Source organism: Dendropsophus ebraccatus, chromosome 8 (assembly GCF_027789765.1).
Source record: "Dendropsophus ebraccatus isolate aDenEbr1 chromosome 8, aDenEbr1.pat, whole genome shotgun sequence".
Classification (NCBI taxonomy): domain Eukaryota; kingdom Metazoa; phylum Chordata; class Amphibia; order Anura; family Hylidae; genus Dendropsophus; species Dendropsophus ebraccatus.
Window position 1 is genome coordinate 71,296,696 of NC_091461.1, and position 20,998 is coordinate 71,317,693.

Sequence of the window (20,998 nt, forward strand, 5' to 3'; positions counted from 1 at the left end):
CTGATTACTTTATTAGCGGACACGGCGATCGGACCGTGCCCGCTAATAGCTGCGGTCCCGGGCTACATGCGGCACCCGCGGTCTGAACTCCCTTACCGACCTCAGGGCGTAAATATACGCCCGCGGTTGTTAAGGGGTTAACAAAATGCAATTTCTATGTATAATTGTTTCCCATATATATGTTTTTAAATAAGCCTCCCTGATCCTGCACTCATCGGGTAATAAGGTGACAACCAGAAGAAATTTTTTTGCTAATGAATACAGTATTGCATCAAGGTTCCTTTGTAATTAAGACCTTCTGTAGCTAAGCTAGTCCATTCATGAACTACTGGATCTAACATAGGAATAGATAACAGGAATGGCTGTACAACTTTTTCAAAATGCTTAAAAGAAAGCTCCCTAAGTAAAGTACCATTGAAATAATATTCATTATCCCTAAAGTTTCATGGTGAATGATATACCTAAAAAATATATTTATTTTTATCATTTCATTAACCCCTTCCCCCAATATGACGTCCAGGGACGTCATGAAAAGCAGTGGCAGAATGCATCATGACGTCCCTGGACGTCATGCTTTCCCTGCCTCCCCCCTCTGTCCCTGGGTGAGATCGGGCAGCAGGAGGAGGCTGTGTCACACAGCATCCTCCTGCTGCCACTGCCCGGAAGGGGAGCCGCGCTCCCCCCTGGGCAGTTAACCCCATAAACGCCGCGGTCAATGCGACCGCAGCGTCTATGGGGAGATTCAGTGTCCCCCGCCGATCGGGCGGCGGGGGGAGGCTGCAGAACGCTGCCTCCCCCCACCGCCACTAACAGTGTGTCCCCCGGCCCCCTCCCCTCGTCCTCCGATACCAGGGGATCGCCGCTACTACCTCTTTAGCGGCGATCCGCCGGTACCGGGCATTACCGGCGCCGCCGATAGTTTTCATCTCCCCCCACCGTGAATCCACGGTGGGGGGAGATGAAAAATGTCCCCTCAGACCCCAGATCAGCCCCCCGATCACCCTCCCCGGGCGGCCATCAGATCCAAGATGGCCGCCCCCATCCCTGCTAACAAACGATGTTTGTTCGCAGGGATGGAAATGAATAAGTGATCAAAGCCCCATGCTCTCCGCCACCGGAGGTAGCGGAGAGCATGGGGCAGTGATCGGGGACCCCCCCGTGTGGTCCCGTAGCAGGCGATCGGCGGTATATACTATATACCGCCGATCGCCTTTTCCCAGTGCTGATCAGCACTTTTTATCCCCTGTCACCATAAATCATTGGTGACAGGGGATAAAAAGTGTCACCGTGCCCCCCCCAAGTCGCCCCCCACCCCCCGTCACCCCCGTCCCCCAGTCACCCCCCCTTCCCCACATACGTTACCTGATCCACGGAGCTCCGTCCTCCTCGACGTCCAGGCTGATTCTGAAGTGCGCATGCGCTCCAGAAGCAGTTAGCTCTGAAAATTTAAAGTGACAGAGACCAATTTGGTCTCTGTCACTGAACTATGATTACTGTGATAGAAAATATCACAGTAATCATAGTAATACAGTGAAAATTAATGTATAAAGTACAAAAAGTGAAAAACATACAAAAAAATAAAACACACACTTTTTATTATAGTAATAATTGCAGTTTACTCCCAGATTACCCCTAGCCCCCCCAAATTACCCGTAACCACCGCAGGTTGCCCATATCCGCCCCAGATTGCCCGTAATCACCGCACGTTGCCTATAACCACCGCACGTTGCCCATAACCACCGCACGCTGCCCATAACCACCGCACGTTGCCACTAACCACCGCACGTTGCCACTAACCACCGCACGCTGCCACTAACCACCGCACGTTGCCCATAACCACCGCACGTTGCCCATAACCACCGCACGCTGCCCATAACCACCGCACGTTGCCACTAACCACCGCACGTTGCCACTAACCACCGCACGTTGCCACTAACCACCGCACGTTGCCTATAACCACCGGACATTGCCTATAACCACCGCATGTTGCCTATAACCACCGCACGTTGCCCATAACCACCGCACTTTGCCACTAACCACCGCACGTTGCCACTAACCACCGCACGTTGCCCATAACCACCGCACGCTGCCCATAACCACCGCACGTTGCCACTAACCACCGCACGTTGCCCATAACCACTGCACGTTGCCACTAACCACCGCACGTTGCCACTAACCACTGCACGTTGCCTATAACCACCGGACATTGCCTATAACCACCGCATGTTGCCTATAACCACCGCATGTTGCCTATAACCACCGCATGTTGCCCATAACCACCGCACGTTGCCCATAACCACCGCACGTTGCCTGTAACCACCCCAAATTGCCAGTGAGCCCCTCCAGATGGTCCGTAATCAGCCCCGATTGCCCGTAACCCCGCATATTGCACGTAACCACCGCACGTTGCCTCTAACCACTGCACGTTGCCTCTAACTCACACACGTTGCCAGTGACCCCCTCCAGATTGCCGTAACCACCCAAAATTACATGTACCCACCCCTGATTACCTATAAGCACTTCCGTTTATCCGTAACCACCCCAGATTGTCTGTAACCACCCCATGTTGCCCGTAACCACCGCAAATTGTCTGTAACCCCCCCAGGTTGCCCCTAATCACATGTAATTCCCCCCAGATTGCCTCTGACCACCGCACGTTGCCTCTGACCACCGCACGTTGCCTCTGACCACCGCACGTTGCCGCCGACCACCGCACGTTGCCCCCGACCACCGCACGTTGCCCCCGACCACCGCACGTTGCCCCCGACCACCGCACCTTGCCTCCGACCACCGCACGTTGCCCCCGACCACCGCACATTGCCCCCGACCACCGCACGTTGCCCCCGACCACCGCACGTTGCCCCCGACCACCGCACGTTGCCCCCGACCACCGCACGTTGCCCCCGACCACCGCACGTTGCCTCCGACCACCGCACGTTGCCTCCGACCACCGCACGTTGCCCCCGACCACCGCACGTTGCCCCCGACCACCGCACGTTACAGGTTCCCATCCCAGATTACCTATAAGCACTTCAGTTTATCCGTAACCACCCCACGTTGCCCGTTACCACCCCACGTTGCCCGTTACCACCCCTCGTTGCCCGTAACCACCGCAGGTTGCCCGTAACCACCACAGATTATCCGTAACCACCCCACATTACCTGTAATCTCTTTTTTTTTTGTATTTTAGTAACTGCGCTATTCTAATAACCATTACTAGCTGCGGTTTTGCTCCAGCAAATTGGCGCTTCCTTCCTTCTGAGCCCTGCTGTGTGCCCATACAGTGGTTTATGCCCACATATGGGGTACCGTTGTACTCAGGAGAACCTGCGTTACAGATTTTGGGGTACATTTTTTCTCCCATTCCTCGTGAAATTGAGAAATTTTAAACTAAACGAACATATATTGGAAAAATTCGAGTTTTTCATTTTTACTGTCTTATTTTGAATACTTTCCTCTAATACCTGTGGGGTCAAACCGCTCACTGCACCCCAAGATGAATTCTTTGAACGGTGTACTTTCCTAAATGGGGTGACTTTTAGGGGGGTTCTCTTCTGCTGACACTACAGGGGCACTGCAAACGCACCTGGCGCTCAGAAACTTCTTCGGAAAAATCTGCACTGAAAATGCTAATTGGCGCTCCTTCCCTTCTGAGCCCGGCTGGGTGCCCATACAGTGGTTTATGCCCACATATGGGGTACCGTTCTACTCAGGGGAACCTGCGTTACAGATTTGGGCATGCAGCTTCTCTCCTGTTCCTCGTGAAATTGAGAAATTTCAAACTAAACAAACATATTATTGGAAAAATTCAAGTTTTTCAATTTTACTGTCTTATTTTGAATACTTTCCTCTAATACCTGTGGGGTCAAAATGGTCACCACACCCCAAGATAAATTATTTGAGGGGTGCACTTTCCAAAATGGGGTGACTTATGGGGGGGTTCTCTTCTGCGGACACTACAGGGGCTCTGCAAACGCACCTGGGGCTCAGAAACTTCTTCAGCAAAATCTGAACTGAAAATGCTAATTGGCGCTCCCTTCCTTCTGAGCCCTCCTGTGTGCCCATACAGTGGTTTATGCCCCCATATGGGGTACCGTTGTACTCAGGAGAACCTGCGTTACAAATTTTGGGGTGCGGATTCTCTCATGTTCCTTGTGAAATTGAGAAATTTTAAACTAAACGAACATATTATTGGAAAAATTCGAGTTTTTCATTTTTACTGTCTAATTTTAAATACTTTCCTCTAATACCTGTGGGGTCAAAATGGTCACCACACCCCAAGATGAATTCTTTGAGGGGTGTACTTTCCAAAATGGGGTGACTTTTGGGGGGGTTCTCTTCTACGGGCACTACAGGGGCGCTGCAAACGCACCTGGCGCTCAGAAACTTCTTCAGCAAAATCTGCACTGAAAATGCTAATTGGCGCTCCTTCCCTTCTGAGCCCCGCTGTGTGCCCATACAGTGGTTTACGCCCACATATGGGGTACCGTTGTACTCAAGAGAACCTGTGTTACAAATTGTGGGGTGCAGATTCTCTCTTGTTTCTTTTGGAAAGGAGAAACTTTAATCTAAACATATATATTATTGGAAAATTTAAATTTTCGATTTCTTTAAGGCCTAATTGTGAATACTTTCCTCCAGCCCCTGTAGGGTTAAAATGCTCATTATACCCCTAGATTAATTCTTTAAGTTGTCTAGTTTCCAAAATGGGGTCACTTATGGGGTTTTACAGCATACAAGCCTCCTAAATCAACTTAAAAAAAGAACTGGTCCCTAAAAAAAAAATCAGTTTTGGAAACTTTCACAAAATGTGATAATTTGCTAATAAATTTCTAAGCCCCATAACAGCCTAAAAAAGTAAAATATGTTTCCCAAATTATGCCAGAATAAAGAGGACATATTGGTAATGTGATTTAGTAACTAATTTATGTGCTATGACTTCCTTTTTTAGAAGCAGAGAATTTCAGAAGTTCATAAAATGCAAAATTTTAAAATTTTTCATGATATTTTGATGTTTTTCACAAAAAACACACAAAGTAGTGACCAAATTTTGCCACTAATATAAAGTGCCATATGTGACAAAAAAACAATCTCAGAATCGCTAGCATACGTTAAAGCATCACTGAGCTATAAGCGCATAAAGTGAGACAGGTCAGATTTTGAAAAATGAGCCTGGTCATTAAGGCCAAAACAGGCTGCGGAGGCAAGGGGTTAATCTAAAAAGCCCTGACATAGCTCTGTAGATGAGAGAAAAAATATAGGCCAGTTTCACACATACAGGTAACACTGCAATTTCTGCAGCGAAATCTGCTGCAATTCCTGGTACTGTCATTTTGTATGGGTTTACATACTTGCAGCAGATTTTTCATTCCTACGAGTCTGAGCAGGTTGGAGATAGGGTGGAGGGGCATATAATGGGGCGAACTGGCAGATGATGGGGTGGGTGCACGCAGCTAAATGAGTTACGGGGGTATAATTGTACAAATACAAAACAAGAATGTAAAAAGAGAAATATAACACAATTAAAAAAAATTGCAGCTAAAACCATAACAATAAAAGAATTGAAGACAAATTGACAATCTCTGCCATAGTGCTAGGACCTCCACTTCAGACCCCAGTGTGCATTTGTCCCTTGGCCTTCACAGGAAGTTATGCAAAAATGTAAAAGGTCAGAATATGGCAATACAAAGTATTTTTACAAACTTTAAAAATTGGGTATCACTTTATTCGTACGCACCTGTGAAATAAAGATAACATGAGAATATGAGTTATGGTTCTTAGAAGGCGAGGATCAAAAAGAAAAATGGAAAAAGTTAAAATAAAAAATACAATAAATCTAAAGTCCTATACAACACTTTTGGATTATAGGAGTTTTTTTTTTTACTCTTATCCTCAGCCCTGTTCTTGCAAAATCTTCAGTTTATTTAACATGTACATTAGGCGGTTTGGCGCATTGGGGTGTGTGTGTGTGTGTGTGTGTGTGCAGGATTATAACCCTAAGTGCACTAATATATCACACCCCTCTGCACAAATATTGAGGCAGTGCTCTACAATGAAGTAATTTTAGCTACTCATAACTGCAAGGCACTGGATAAATGTTCCCAAGAAGGGACAGGTAGAATGGTGTACAGTAAGTGGCAGTCCCTCCCCCAGTCCACTAAACCATCTAATTTACATGTTAATTAAACTAGAGAGTTACTGAAAACAGTACTGAGGATGAAAATAAGAAAATTATCTTATATTTTCAGCATCTCGTGCACTATGGGAAAATAACAGCAGGTTAGAAAAACCAGTTTGAAATCAAATATCACTTTGACACAAAGGGGGAGATTTATCAAGCATGGTGTGAAGTTAAACGGGCTCAGTTGCCCGTAGCAACCAATCAGATTCCACCCTCACAGACTCTTTGGAAAATGAAACGTGGAATCTGATTGGTTGATAGGGGAAACTGAGCCAGTGTTTGATAAATCTCCCCTATAGTTTAGGATAATGTTACTATATAAATGCTTGATGCAGATTAAGTACAACAAATGTATAGTGGTACCATTAGGAATATGCAAAATAGGGAGTTACATCCCAACTGTGACAACCCTAATGTCCGTGTCAGAAGGCACTGGCACACTATAAGCGCTAATATTATTGTTATTATTATTATTATTATTATTATTACTTTTATTATTTGACATTTGTGTCTCTGAATTTTTTTTTATCTACATCTGCACTCACTCATAGCAAAGGCTACTTGTGCCTGCCTAATGCTGGCATTCCACTGACTCCTGTCACTTTCAAAATCTTCTCTATCAACTTTTTATTCTTTTCTCGACACTACAAAACACACACAAAAGTCCCCTATCTGTATTCTATCTCTCTTATCTGTGTCTCAATAACGCTATGGACACACCGTCAAAAATAGTCGTCCACTTTTGCTATTTTAAAAAACATCCATTATTGCCACGATTTAACTGACTGCAATGCAATGCATTGAAGTTAATGGAAAGACGGATGTCCAATGCACATAATGTACTGAATAACGAACGTTATCACCGCGGACATCAAAATTATGATCATAACAATTATTTTCCGACATTTTTTGCAAACAGCGGACATATTTTTATTAGTAGTTCACACCCAGTTTTGCTTTTGTCACCGTTCTTTCTCTGTTTTAACTATTAAATTTAATGGACTTTTTTTTTTTTTGTAAAGATATTTTATTGACGGCATTGTCAAAAACAGGAAACATACATATAATATTGAATATTATCTGACAAAAAGATGTCGCACGCAGACGACTACAGGATTCTGTTTATTATACTATATAGTATAAAAATGCCTATTTTCTTTTTTATCATATCTATGCACACACATACATATACATATATATATATATATATACACACACACACACACACGCACACACACACACACACACTGTGTGTACATATATATATATATATATATATATATATTTATATATACATACATACACACATACACATATACATATATTTAGTTACAAAGTATTTTCAAGAAAAACAAAAATTTCACCTCGAACATAACGTAAATGTCAGTAATATACTAATACTATCAATATGGTATACTAAAGTTTCTTATGAGATAAAAAAGAGATTAAGAAGTTTGAAGTGCTCCCAGGGTTCCCTTTTGTGCGGCCATGCAATACCAAAATTTAATGGACTTTTCAATTAAGCCACACCCAAAGGACAATTAGTAACCCCAAACTAGAATATTGTAACAACAGCTGTCATTGCACTAAGGGGTGACCAAATAGCTAAATGACGTCCCTTATTTAAGACTCAAAATGATAGACGCCATTTTTCCCCCTATATCCTACCGCCACTGTCTGCTGATAAGTGCGGCATTTATCAGCAGCTCCTTTCTTGGCGTAGGGATATTTTTACTTACTGTCAAAAAAACGTAAAAAACACTACATTACACCACACTACATGAAATAAAGTTTTACACTACACTACATTACACATTTACATACCCCATATACTAGTCCCCATATAAAGATGGCCCCCAGGGTTTTTTCGGCATTGGACGCATACGTTATTATTGCCTCCGACACCGAAACAGCCCGTGAGGATGAATGGGGGGATCTTTTTTCCCTCCATTCATCCTCATCCTTGTCATCCAGTGACGTGTCTGGGGGTAGCATAGTGTACGCTGTCCCTGACACGTCTTTTCCGCCAGTACCATCCCAATAAGAGATGATAGTATGGCGTGAAATTCTCCAAATCTGTGAGAGTACCTCAGGGTACACATACAGATTTAGGGTATGTGCACACTGCGGAATGGCGAAGGATAACCCTTTGTGCATTCCGCAGCTGGCACCCACCGGCGGACTGATGCGGGCGGGCGTCTCCATCCGTGTCATAGACTCCGTTCTATGCAGGGGCGGATTCCATCGTCCGTCCAAAGAATGAACACATTCTATCTTAGGACAGAGAGCGGAATCCGCCTGTGCATAGAATGGAGTGTGACACGAGCGGAGATGCGCGCCTGCATCAGTCCGCTGGCGGGTGACAGCTGCGGAATGCACAAAGGGTTATCCTTTGCCATTCCGCAGTGTGCACGTACCCTAAGAGTGTATGAAGGAAGGGACACCCGAATCCAGCCCTTAGATGCCCCCCCCCATCCTCCGAGTTAGTGGGGAAATCGTTTGGGAACTGATCTTCCCACTGCTGGATAAAGGTTACAACCCGTACGGGGATAACTTTTATACCAGCATCCCCCTCTTCCAGTCCCTCGCTGCCCGAGCTGCTGTAGCTTGCGGCACGATCCGAAAATATCAGAAGCAGTAATAAAGCCATAATATTTAGCAGCCATGAAGCGGACCCAGCGCTTCTGGATATGAAGGACCCCATATCGCACCAGGGCAACATTTTCCAGGTGACGTTCCCCACACTGGAAAACAGGAGACCCCAGAAGAAGTGCAGAGTGTGGCGTAATAGGGGGATCAGGAAGGACACCATTTTCCAGTGTGACACCTGTCCTGATCACCCCGGCCTCTGCATACTGGATCGCTTCAAAGCATACCACACATCATTGGAGTTCTACATTTTCTAAATTATGTCCCTTATTCCTATCTCAGGGGTCACGTTGATTCAGGGATTATTCTGATCACCATTATGGAGTCGAGAAGGAATTTTTCCCCTGTGATGAGGCTACTGTCGTCTGCCTCACAAGGGTTTTTTGCCTTCCTCTGGATCAACACAGGTTGAATTTGATGGACTTCTGTCCTTTACAACCTTATAAACTAATAATTGGCCTAATACCCCCAAATAAATTTAAATTGTCCCTTTTCCACAGCTAAATAGGTATGGCCGCCATTCCCATTAGAAGATGCCATGATGCAATTACAAAGCCTCTGTGCTGCCAGGACAGTAGAAACCCCCACAAGTGACCCCATTCTGAAAACTACGCCCCATAAGGAATTTAATAAGGGGTGCAGTGAGGATATGACCCCCTGCTGACGGGCACATTTGTGCCGTAAAAATAAAAAAATGTGTTTTTTTTTTTTATTTTCACGGCACATGTTCTACATATGTGCCCGTTACCAGTCGGGTCCATATGCTCACTGCACCCCTTGTTAGATTCCTTATGGGGTGTAGTTTTCAGAATGGGGGTCACTTGTGGGGTTCCCACTGTCCTGGCAGCACAGAAGCTTTGTAATTGCGACATGGCTTCCATCCTCCATTCCAGCCTCTAAATGGCGCTCTGTCCATTTGGTGGCTTGCCCTGTGCCATTATGGCACATTATGTCCACATGTGGGGTTTTTTCGTACTCGGGGGAAATTACCCTACACATTTTGCATTCATTTTCTTTTTTAACCCCTTGTGGAAATGGAAAAAAAATCAAGGCTAGACTAACATTTAGTGTAAAAAAATGTTTAGATTTTACACTAAATCATTGATCTTGTCTTGATTTTTTCATTTTCACATAAAGCGCCATGCGGGTGCAGGGTAAGCCTCCAAAGGGAAGGAGCGCCATTTGGTTTTTGGAGGCTGGATTTGGCTGGAATGGATTTTGAGGGCCTTGTTGCATTTGAAAGGCCTCTGTGTTGCCAAGACAGTTGAAACCCCCCACAAGTGACCCCATTATGGAAACTACAACCCCCAGGGAATGTAACAAGGGGTGAAGTGAGCATATGGAAACCACTGGTGACGGGCACAAATGTGGAATAATGTGGCGTGAAAATGAAATATTACATTTCTTACACTATGATGTTGGTTTAGCCTTACATTTTTCATTTTCACAAGGGGTTAAAAGATAAAAAAAAACACACAAAATGTGTAGAGCAATTTCCCCCGAGTCCGTAAATACCCCATATGTGGACATAAAGCGCCATGTGGGCACAGGGCAAGCCTCCGAAGGGAAGGAGCACCATTTGGATTTTGGAGTCTGGATTTGGCCAGAATGGATGATGAACGTCATGTCGCATTTACAGAGCCCTCGTGCTGCCAAAACACTGGAAACCACTGACAAGTGACCCAATTCTGGAAACTACACTCCTCAGGGAATCTAACAAGGGGTGCAGTGAGGATATGGACCCCTTTATGACGGGCACATTTGTGACGTGAAAGTGAAAAAATGAAAGTTTTCACTTTCACATCACATTGTTCCACATTTTTGCCCGTCACCAGCGGGGTCCATATGCTCACTGCACCCCTTGTTAAATTCCATGAGGGGTGTAGTTTCCAGAATGGGGTCACTTGTGGGGGGTTTCCAGTGTTTTGGCAGCACGAGGGCTCTGTAAATGCGACACGGCTCAAGAAATCCTTTCCAGTGAAATCCAGCTTCCAAAAGCCAATTGGCGCTCCTTCCCTTTGGAAGCTCTTGCTGCGCCCGCTTGGCACTTTATGTCCACATGTATTTCCGTACTCGGGAGCAACTGTGCTACACGTTACTTTTTTTTTTCTTTTATACCCTTTTAAAAATGAAAAATGAAGGCTAGAACAACGTTTTAGTGTAAAAAATAGAATTTTTTCTTTTTTTACGCCACATTGTACTAAAAATCTGTGAAGCACCTGTGGGGTCCAGATGCTCACCGCATGCCTTGTTACATTCCTCGAGGGGTGTAGTTTTCTAAATGGTGTCCCATTAGGGGTGTTTTTTATGTTTTGGCACCCCAGAGCCTCTGCCAAACTGAAGTGGTACAGTAAAAAATGTCCAAATAAAACGGAGGCATTGAAATTCACTAGGCGCTCCTTTATATCTGAGGCTAGTGGTTGCGTCAAATAGCGCAATAGGGACACATATGGGGTATTTGTATAAACTGCAGAAACAGGGCAATAAATATTGGGGTGCATTTCTCTGCTAATAGGTTTATCATTATGAAAGATATTGGATTACAATAAAATCTCTGCACAGAAAATAAAAATTTTCAAATTTCTTACACACTTAGCGTTTATTTCTGTGACTCCCCTAAAGGGTTAAAAAACTTTCTGGATGTGCTTTTGCAGAGTTTGGGGAGTGCAGTTTCTGAAATGGGGTGCTTTGTGGGGCTTTCTAACATACAGTCCCCTCAAATACACTGCGTTCACACTACGTATATTTCAGTCAGTATATGTATATTTCAGTCAGTATATTTCAGTCAGTATTGCAACCAAAACCAGGAGTGGATTAAAAACACAGAAAGGATCTGTTCACACAATGTTGAAATTGAGTGGATGGTGCCATTTAATGGCAAATATTTGCTGTTATTTTAGAACAACGGCTGTTATATTGAAATAATGGCAGTTATTTACTGTACCATGGCAGCCATCCACTCAATTTCAACATTGTGTGAACAGATCCTTTCTGTGTTTTTAATCCATTCCTGGATTTGGTTGCAATACTGACTGAAATATACTGACTGAAATATACGTAGTGTGAACGCATAAGGCTATGTTCAAACTATGTAAGTTTATGTAAGTCTATGTAAGAGACTTACATAGTTTGTGTACAATGGAAAGTATACGATGTATGGCTGCACAGTTCACACTATGTACGAACGTACGCACGGATCACACGCGGCGCCGTAAAAAATGAACCAGACCATTGTTTGCGGACGAAAATGCCGTAACTTACGCCCATAGCGTTACATGCGGTCCCGCACGTAGTGGTGATTTCTTCATTTTTGCTGCTTTTTGTGCCGATCCAAAAGGTTCTGTGGGGTGTCCGGGCTAGGCGAAGCTTTCCAAGTAAAAGACCGCTGTCAGATCGCTACGTAGGGCGCTCGGGAAGCGTAAGTAGACTACGGGCTTAAGTTCGCGGTCCGTACGTAGCCGTCCGCAGGTAGCGTAAATCTCCGGCCGGAGTTTACCGCGTATATGTCCGGCCGTGAAAATATGCGGCCGGACATATACGCAGTGTGAACATAGCCTAAACCTGAACAGGTCCCTAAAAATATCTGATTTTGAAATTTTACTGAAAATTTGGAAATTTGCTGCTAATGATTAAAGCTTTCTATTGTCTAAAACAAATGATAGATAGTAAACATGTTGCTTATGCTATTTAATATATAATTTATGTGGCATAACCATTTTCTGTATAAGCAGAAAAGTTTCAAAGTTGGAAAAAATTTTCACGTTATTTTGTTTTTTTTCATAAAGATTCGTTATAAGTATCGACTCCAATTTACCAGAAATGTAAAGTACAATATGTCACGAGAAAACAATCTCAGAATCAGCCGGATAGGTAAAAGCATCCCGAAGTTATTAATAAATAAAATGACACTGGTCATAGTCATAAAATTTGTCTCAGTCCTTAAGGCCATTTCAGGCTCTGTCCTTAAGGGGTTAAATATGAACACAACTATATTTATAGTCTTTATTAGATTTAAGTCAGTAATATTATGCATATGAATTTAGAAACAATACTGGTAAATTCATTATATAAGAATACTGTTTAAGATTTAAAAATAAATAACCCAACACACCACAGCTTATTGTAAGAAGTAGTACACGTAACTTAATATTTATAAACAAATTATACTCTTCAAAAACTTAAAATGTTTACTAACACTAGGCTTACTGTTGGCAGATATTTTTTACCTAATTTTCAGTGTCTGTGTATAGCTGTTTCCTCATAATGTGGCTCCGAAGAAACATTAGAAGAATACATCATTCAAGGGCTCCCTCCAGTGTTTCATCGGTCTGAAACTGATTATTAATAGTCTATTAATGTATAGAATTCAGAGCTGCAACAGTACAAGGAAATTTAACTGCAAATTGATCAGCAAATTATTATAGAGCATTCTGGATAAGAATCATAAATGACTTGCATAGAATTTAAAAATATTTACAGAGTGGATGTGTGATGTACATAAATATTACATTCAATCTCTTTATGTAAAACAGTTCCCTATAATTCATTCCTTTGAAAATGTAAACTGAGGCAGAGAGAACAATATGTACTATATGTAGGCACATTATGGCTTATTTACTAAAATCACATTGATGTCCGCAATTATGCTCAATGCCAGAAATCAACAATTAGATTTTGCTTATAGAGTGCAGGTTAATTGAGGAAAGCTGACAGTTTCTATAATCTGGCATTCAATTTTTCAAAGTAACACAATGTTAGAAAATGTATCTTAATAGATTTCTGAAATTTATATTTAGGCAGTATTATAAAAAAAAAAATCTCACTACAGCATAAGTTCTACTTCTAAATTTTACAGCTTAAGTCAATGTTCATACAATGTAAGAGACTGTTCGTACAAAGGGCGTACCGAAACGTGCATTGGGGTGTCTCTGTGGGTAAGGAAGCTTGCACGGCTCTATGGCATGTTGTCTTTACTTTCAGCTTTGTATTGTATTTTCTTGAGGGATTAACTTACTGATTGCTAGCTGGTATCAATGCACTTTGCACTTTTATTCCTTCTACCTCTGAGTCCAAATATTTTGTGGCTTATTACTAATGCTACAAGCACGCTTTGCCTCCAACATTTTCTATCACAGCATGATGCACATGGCACTTTGAGATCTATGAAATCTGTTGGCCAAAGCATGCACTTTACTTTATATGACACATGCATGATCCGTGTGGTCTCCCTTTCCTTATGCTGTATTGTCTGTTTTGTGCTGTCCTCCTTTTATTAGAATTTTTATGATATTTGTATGTAAATCATGTCTTTAAAATAAATTGTTTCAAATAAACTTTATCAATTATTTCTAAAGAATTGAATTGTGGCTGGGATGCTTTGTTTGAAAATCTGTGGGGGTAGTGTGAACATAGCCTAAGGGGTCAGGAGAGACAAAGTGTACCCTAAGCTCAGCTCCGCCCACTGTCCCTGCCTACTTGTTGCTATCTGCCCTAAAGTGGCAGTGGGCAACTGTGGGGCAGTCCCTGGCCTTGATACGTGAAACCAAAAGACAAGACAAGATGAACAAACACAATAAGAATTGTCAGCAATCCGGATCACAACGGTTGGGCAGCAAAAGTACAAAATGGGATCCAAAAACGTAGTCAAATAACAGGCAATATAGTCAGGGGCAGGCAGAAAGCAAGGGAGGTCAAAGAAACAAAGCAGGAATCAGGAGATATAAAGAAACAGAATCCAAAAACATCCAGAGACTAACTCAATAACCGGCAAGGCACAGGCAGAAACACAGAACTTAAATGGAAACCAGGAACCTGGTCCAGAAGGCGATTGGAGGGACCAGCTGTCACAAGGAAAAAAACAGGTTAACCATTGGACCAGAGGACCAGAGGAAACTTAGCAAAACAGACATGGGTGGAGTATGGAAACGATTAGCACACCAGAAGGCATAAGACAGAATTCAGACTGTGCACAGGCAAAGGCAAACAAAATACAGAATAAGGGGAAGGTTATGGCAACAAATGCAGTCGTGGTTGTACTTTACACACAGAGGACTGCGCCAAAGTTCTTTAGCAGGGATGAAGGAGCAGAGAGCATCAGCCCCTTCGTTCTAACTATCAGCTGGGTTTTCAGCAGCCGAACCTTGACCTCTATACACTTCTGAAATGTCGCTATGTCTGCTCATGTCAGAAGTTTTTTAACCCCTTCCCCCAATATGACGTCCAGGGACGTCATGAGAAGCATTGCCAGACTGCATCATGACCTCCCTAGACGTCATGGTTTCGCTGCCTCCCCCCACTGTCCCTATCGGAGATCTGACAGCGGGAGGAGGCTGTGTCACACAGCCTCCTCATGCTGCCACTGCCTGGAGGGAATCTGTGCTCCCCCTGCACAGTTGACTCCATAGACGTTGCGGTCGTTGTGATCGCAGCGTCTATGGAGAGATTCTCTGACTCCTGTTGATGGGGTGGTGGGAGGAGGCTGAAGTATGTTGCCTCCTCCCTCCGTCCCTCCTGTAATCCTCCCCCAGGTCCCCCTTCCTTCTCACTGCCCTCTCCGTGCTCCCCCCGCTCTGATCCAGCTCCCCCCCTGTTTCCCCCCGTGCTCCCCCTGTCCTTTGATCAGGTCCCTCTCCCTACCCTCGGACCCTGTCCTTCCCACGGATATGGCTTCCTCTCCGTGATGAACGATCAGGCCCCTGCACTGATTGTTTGAATGCAGGGACCTGATCGTTTGAACAAGTGTCAGTGTGTAAGAGTTTTTACAGTAGAGGGATTTATGGGGGGTAACTAACATACAGGCCCCACAAATCCACTTCAGAACTAAACTGGTCCCTAAAAAAAAATCTGAATTTGAAATTTTCCTGAAAATTTTAAAAATTGCTGCAAAATTTTGTAGCCCTCTAACAACCTAATAAGTAAAAGGACGTTAACCAAATGACATCACCATAAAGTAGATATGTTGTAGATGTTGCAGTAATAATTAATTCATGTGGCGTAACTATTTTTCTCAGAAAAAGAGAAATTTGAATATAAGGGATTGTACATTTTTCGAATTTTTGTGCAAATGCATCGACTTCTATGGAATCCCATCCCATGGTATACACATAGTATACACTCCGGCTAGGATTCCTTGTGGCTGCACCGAAATCTGATATGTCAGTTTTGTGCAGCAGCTATTCATTGAATAGATTGATGTTGTGATGGAGGTCTCTCTATTCTTTAATACTGAAGCCCAACCCCCTGCTGCTCATCTTAGTGCTAACAATCATGTCTTCGATTTTAAGTGCAAGATTGATGACATATCATATATCAACAGATTCCAGCAGTCTTTTTTTCATAAAGTTATCCAATAACACTTCATGTTTTATTTCAGTATTTAAAGGCTTTGGATACCTTTAAATGCATTTTCCCCATTCTTTTCCATTCTATTTTCCATATTTCCAATAGGTCTTTATTAAAATTTTTAGTTCACTTTGTAAACTATAGCCCCTCCAATGTTCTCTTATCAGTGAAGTCCATTTAAAAGCTAGCTTATATTGTTTGTCTTTGGCCCCTATCTCCCCTCTTCTGAGCCAACTTCTAAGTTGATTTACTCCGCTAATTTTTTATTCTTTCAAATCAACTGGTTTCAGAGAGTTCTATCGATTTGTGATTAACTTTTATTTAAAAATATCAAGTCTTCTATTATTTATCAGCTGCTGTATGCCCTGCAGGAAGTGATGTTTTCTTTCTAGTCCCATACAGTGCTCCCTGTTGCCTCCTCTGTTTGTGACAGGAACTCTCTAAAGCAGTATCAAATCCCCATAGACAACCTTTGGACAGTTGTCACAGATAGAGATGATCGAACTTTGGGATTCTGCAGGTTCGATCGAACTCGAACATTCTCGGTCCTGCAGCATTTGATTCCCGATGCATTCCCGGTCCTTGGGGAAGGAGGAGACAGCCTGTGTGCCCCTTGGAATTCAAAGATTCAGCCTATTACCTAGACCGCTGTGGACTGGAAATAAAACACCACTTGTTGCAGGGCATACAGCAGCTGATAAGTGATAAAAGGCTTAAAGTGAATGTACCATCAGGCCCGGCTGAAGCACTGGAGGCGGACGACCCACCCACAGTAGAAGAAAAACCCCGCCCCTCTATGATGCAGCTCCATTAGAATCAATGGAGCCGTATTATAGAGGAGCAGGTGGTTTCTCCCACTGGGGGTGGGTCGGTCCACCTCCAGTGCTTCAGCATGGGCCTGATGGTACAAGCACTTTAACCCCTTAACGACATCGGGCGTACCCATACGCCCCCGTTGCCTGGGCTTTAACGCAAACGGGCGTATGGGTACGCCCGATGTTTCCCCGATCGCTGCGTGTTCACACACAGCGGTCGGGGAAGATGGCCTGCTATAAATCATAGCAGGCCATCATAGCTTCACGGCACGGGGGGTGGTTAACACCCCCCGTGCTTACGATCGCCGCTATAGGCTGATCAATTCAGATCAGCCAATAGCGGCGATCGGAACCTTTCCGGGTCATCGGTGACCCGATGACCCGGAAAAAAATGGCGGTCGGTGCTGTCCGAGGACGGCACCGACCGCCATTACTGTAAAAAGTAATGGTGATCGCCGTGCCACCGGCCCGATCGCCATGAACGGCCGGCCGGCCGTTCACGGTGATCGGGCCGGTGGCACGGCGATCAGAGTCCCACAATATAGTAAATACCTGCCCTGGACCCCTCAGCTAGGTAGCCGAGGGGTCCAGAGCAGGTATTTGTACATTACTCACCTGTCCCGGGCTCCTGATCGGCGTCTTCCGGGTTCGCGGCGTCCTCCGTCATTCCGTTCGGTCTTCGGGTCTTTCCGGCGGTCCCCGTTGTCTTCTCTCGGCTATTTTCGGCTCCAGCCTCGTCATTTTCCGGATTTTGCGCTCTGCTGCCCCCTAGCGGCTGATATGTGTAATACACTTATCAGCAGCTACAGGGATATTCTGAATGTAGAAAAAGGTTTTTTTTTTTTTTCCAAATTTTTTTTTTCTATTTTCCGCACCCTATCGCCGCTGAGTGTTGATCAGCATCGCACGAAAGTGCGCTGCTAATCAGCAACTCCTCCTTTTTGGCGTAGGGTGTTTTTTTTCTATATCCTACTGCCACGGTCTGCTTATAAGTGCCGCACATAAGTGCGGCATTTATCAGCAACTCCTTTGTTGGCGTAGGTTTTTTTTTTATACTTACTGTAAAAAAACACGTAAAAAACACTACATTACACCACACTACATTGAATAAAGTTTGACACTACACCACTACATACCCCATATACCAATCCCCGTATAAAGATGGCCCCCAGGGTGTTTTCGGCGTCAGAGGGATACGTTATTATTACCTCCGACACCGAAACAGCCAGTGAAGATGAATGGGGGGGATCCTTCTTTCCTCCATTCATCCTCATCATCCAGTGACGTGTCTGGGGGTAGCGTAGTGTGCGCTGCCCCCCAGACACGTCTTTTCCGCCAGTACCGTCCCAATAAGAGATCACAGTATGGTGTGAAATTCTACAAACTCTGTGAGCGTACCTCAGGGTACACTTACAGATTTCGGGTACGTGCAAACTGCGGAATGGCGAAGGATAACCCTTTGTGCATTCCGCAGCTGGCACCCGCCGGCGGACTAATGCGGGCGCATGTCTCTACCCGTGTTATAGACTCCAATCTATGCACGGGCGGAATCCGTCGTCCATCCAAAGAATGAACACGTTGGACGGAGAGCGGAATCCGCCCGTGCATAGAATGGAGTCTATGACACGGACGGAGACGTGCGCCTGCATCAGTCCGCCGGCGGGTGCCAGCTGTGGAATGCACGAAGGGTTATCTGTCGCGATTCCGCAGTGTGCATGTACCCTTAGAGTGTATGTAGGAAGGGACACCCGAATCCAGCCCCCAGATGCCCCCTCCCCCCCCCCATCCTCGGAGTTAGTGGGAAGATCGTCCGGGAACTGATCTTCCCACTGCTGGATAAAGGTCACCACCTGTACGGGGATAACTTTTATACCAGCGCCCCCTCTTCCGGTCCCTCGCTGCCCTGTAGCTTCCGGCACGATCCGAACATATCAGAAGTAGTAATAGCGCCCTAATATTTAGCAGCCATGGAGCGGACCCAGCGCTTCTGGATATGAAGGACCCCGTATCGCACCAGGACAACATTTTCCAGGTGACGTCCCCCACACTGGAGAAAGGGAGACCCCAGAAGAAGTGCAGAGTGTGGGGTAACAGGGGGATCAGGAAGGACACCATTTTCCAGGTGACGTCCCCCACACTGGAGAACAGGAGACGCCAGAAGAAGTGCAGAGTGTGGGGTAACAGGGGGATCAGGAAGGACGCCATTTTCCCGTGTGACGCCTGTCCTGATCCCCCCGTCCTCTGCATACTGGATCGCTCCAAGGCGTACCACACGTCACTGGGGTTCTACATTATCTAAATTCTGTCCCTTATTCCTATTTCAGGGGTCACGTTGATCCAGGGATTATTCTGGTCGCCATTATGGAGTCGGGAAGGAATTTTTCCCCTGTGATGAGGCTACTGTCGTCTGCCTCACGAGGATTTTTTGCCTTCCTCTGGATCAACACAGGTTGAGTTTGATGGACACCTGTCATTTCCAACCTTATAAACCAATAATTGGCCTAATACCCCCAAATAAATTAGAATTGTCCCTTTTCCCCAGCTAAGTAAGTATGGCCGCCATTCCCATTAGAGGATGCCATGATGCAATTACAAAGCCTCTGTGCGGCCAGGACAGTAGAAACCCCCCACAAGTGACCCCATTCTGGAAACTACACCCCATAAGGAATCTAATAAGGGGGGCAGCGGGGATATGGCCCCCTGGTGACGGCCACATTTGGGACGTGAAAGTGAAAAAAATTGTATTTTTTATTTTCTCGGCACATGTTCTACGTAAGTGCCCGTCACCAGGGGGGTCCATATGCTCACTGCACCCCTTGTTAGATTCCTTATGGGGTGTAGTTTCCAGAATGGGGTCACTTGTGGGGGGTTTCTACTGTCCTGGCAGCACAGGAGCTTTGTAATTGCGACATGGCCTCCATCCTCCATTCCAGCCTCTAAATGGCGCTCTGTCCCTTTGGTGACTTGCCCTGTGCCCATATGGCACATTATGCCCACATGTGGGGTATTTTCGTACTCAGGGGACACTACCCTACACGTTTTGTGTTCATTTTCTTTTTTAACTCCTTGTGGAAATGGAAAAAAATCAAGGCTAGACCAACATTTAGTGTAATTTTTGTAAAATTTTTACTCTAAATTATTAATCTTGTCATGTTTTTTCATTTTCACAAGGGGTTAAAAGATAAAAAAAAACATTTAATGTGTAGAGCAATTTCCCCTGAGTACGGAAATACCCCACATGTGGACATAAAGCGCCATGCGGGTGCAGGGTAAGCCTCCGAAGGGAAGAAGCGCCATTTGGTTTTTGAAGGCTGGATTTGGATGGAATGGATTTCGAGGAGCCATGTTGCATTCAAAAGGCCCCTGTGTTGCCAAGACAGTTGAAACCCCCCACAAGTGACCCCATTATGGAAACTGCACCCCTCAAGGAATGTAACAAGGGGTGTAGTGAGCATATGGACCCCACTGGTGACGGACACAAATGTGGAACAATGTGGCGTGAAAATGAAATATTACATTTTTTACACTATAATGTTGGTTTAGCCTTGAATATATCATTTTCACAAGGGGTTAAAAGAGGAGAAAAAAAACAAAATGTGTAGCGCAATTTCCCCCGAGTCCGTAAATACCCCACATGTGGACATAAAGCACCATGCGGGTGCAGGGTAAGCCTCCGAAGGGAAGGAGCACCATTTCGTTTTTGAAGGCTGGATTTGGATGGAATGGATTTTGAGGGGCCATGTTGCATTCAAAAGGCCTCTGTGTTGCCAAGACAGTTGAAACCCCCCACAAGTGACCCCATTATGGAAACTACACCCCTCAAGGAATGTAACAAGGGGTGTAGTGAGCATATGGACCCCACTGGTGACGGGCACAAATGTGGAACAATGTGGCGTGAAAATGAAATATTACATTTTTTACACTATGATGTTGGTTTAGCCTTGAATTTATCATTTTCACAAGGGGTTAAAAGAGAAAAAAACACACAATATGTGTAGAGCAATTTCCCCCG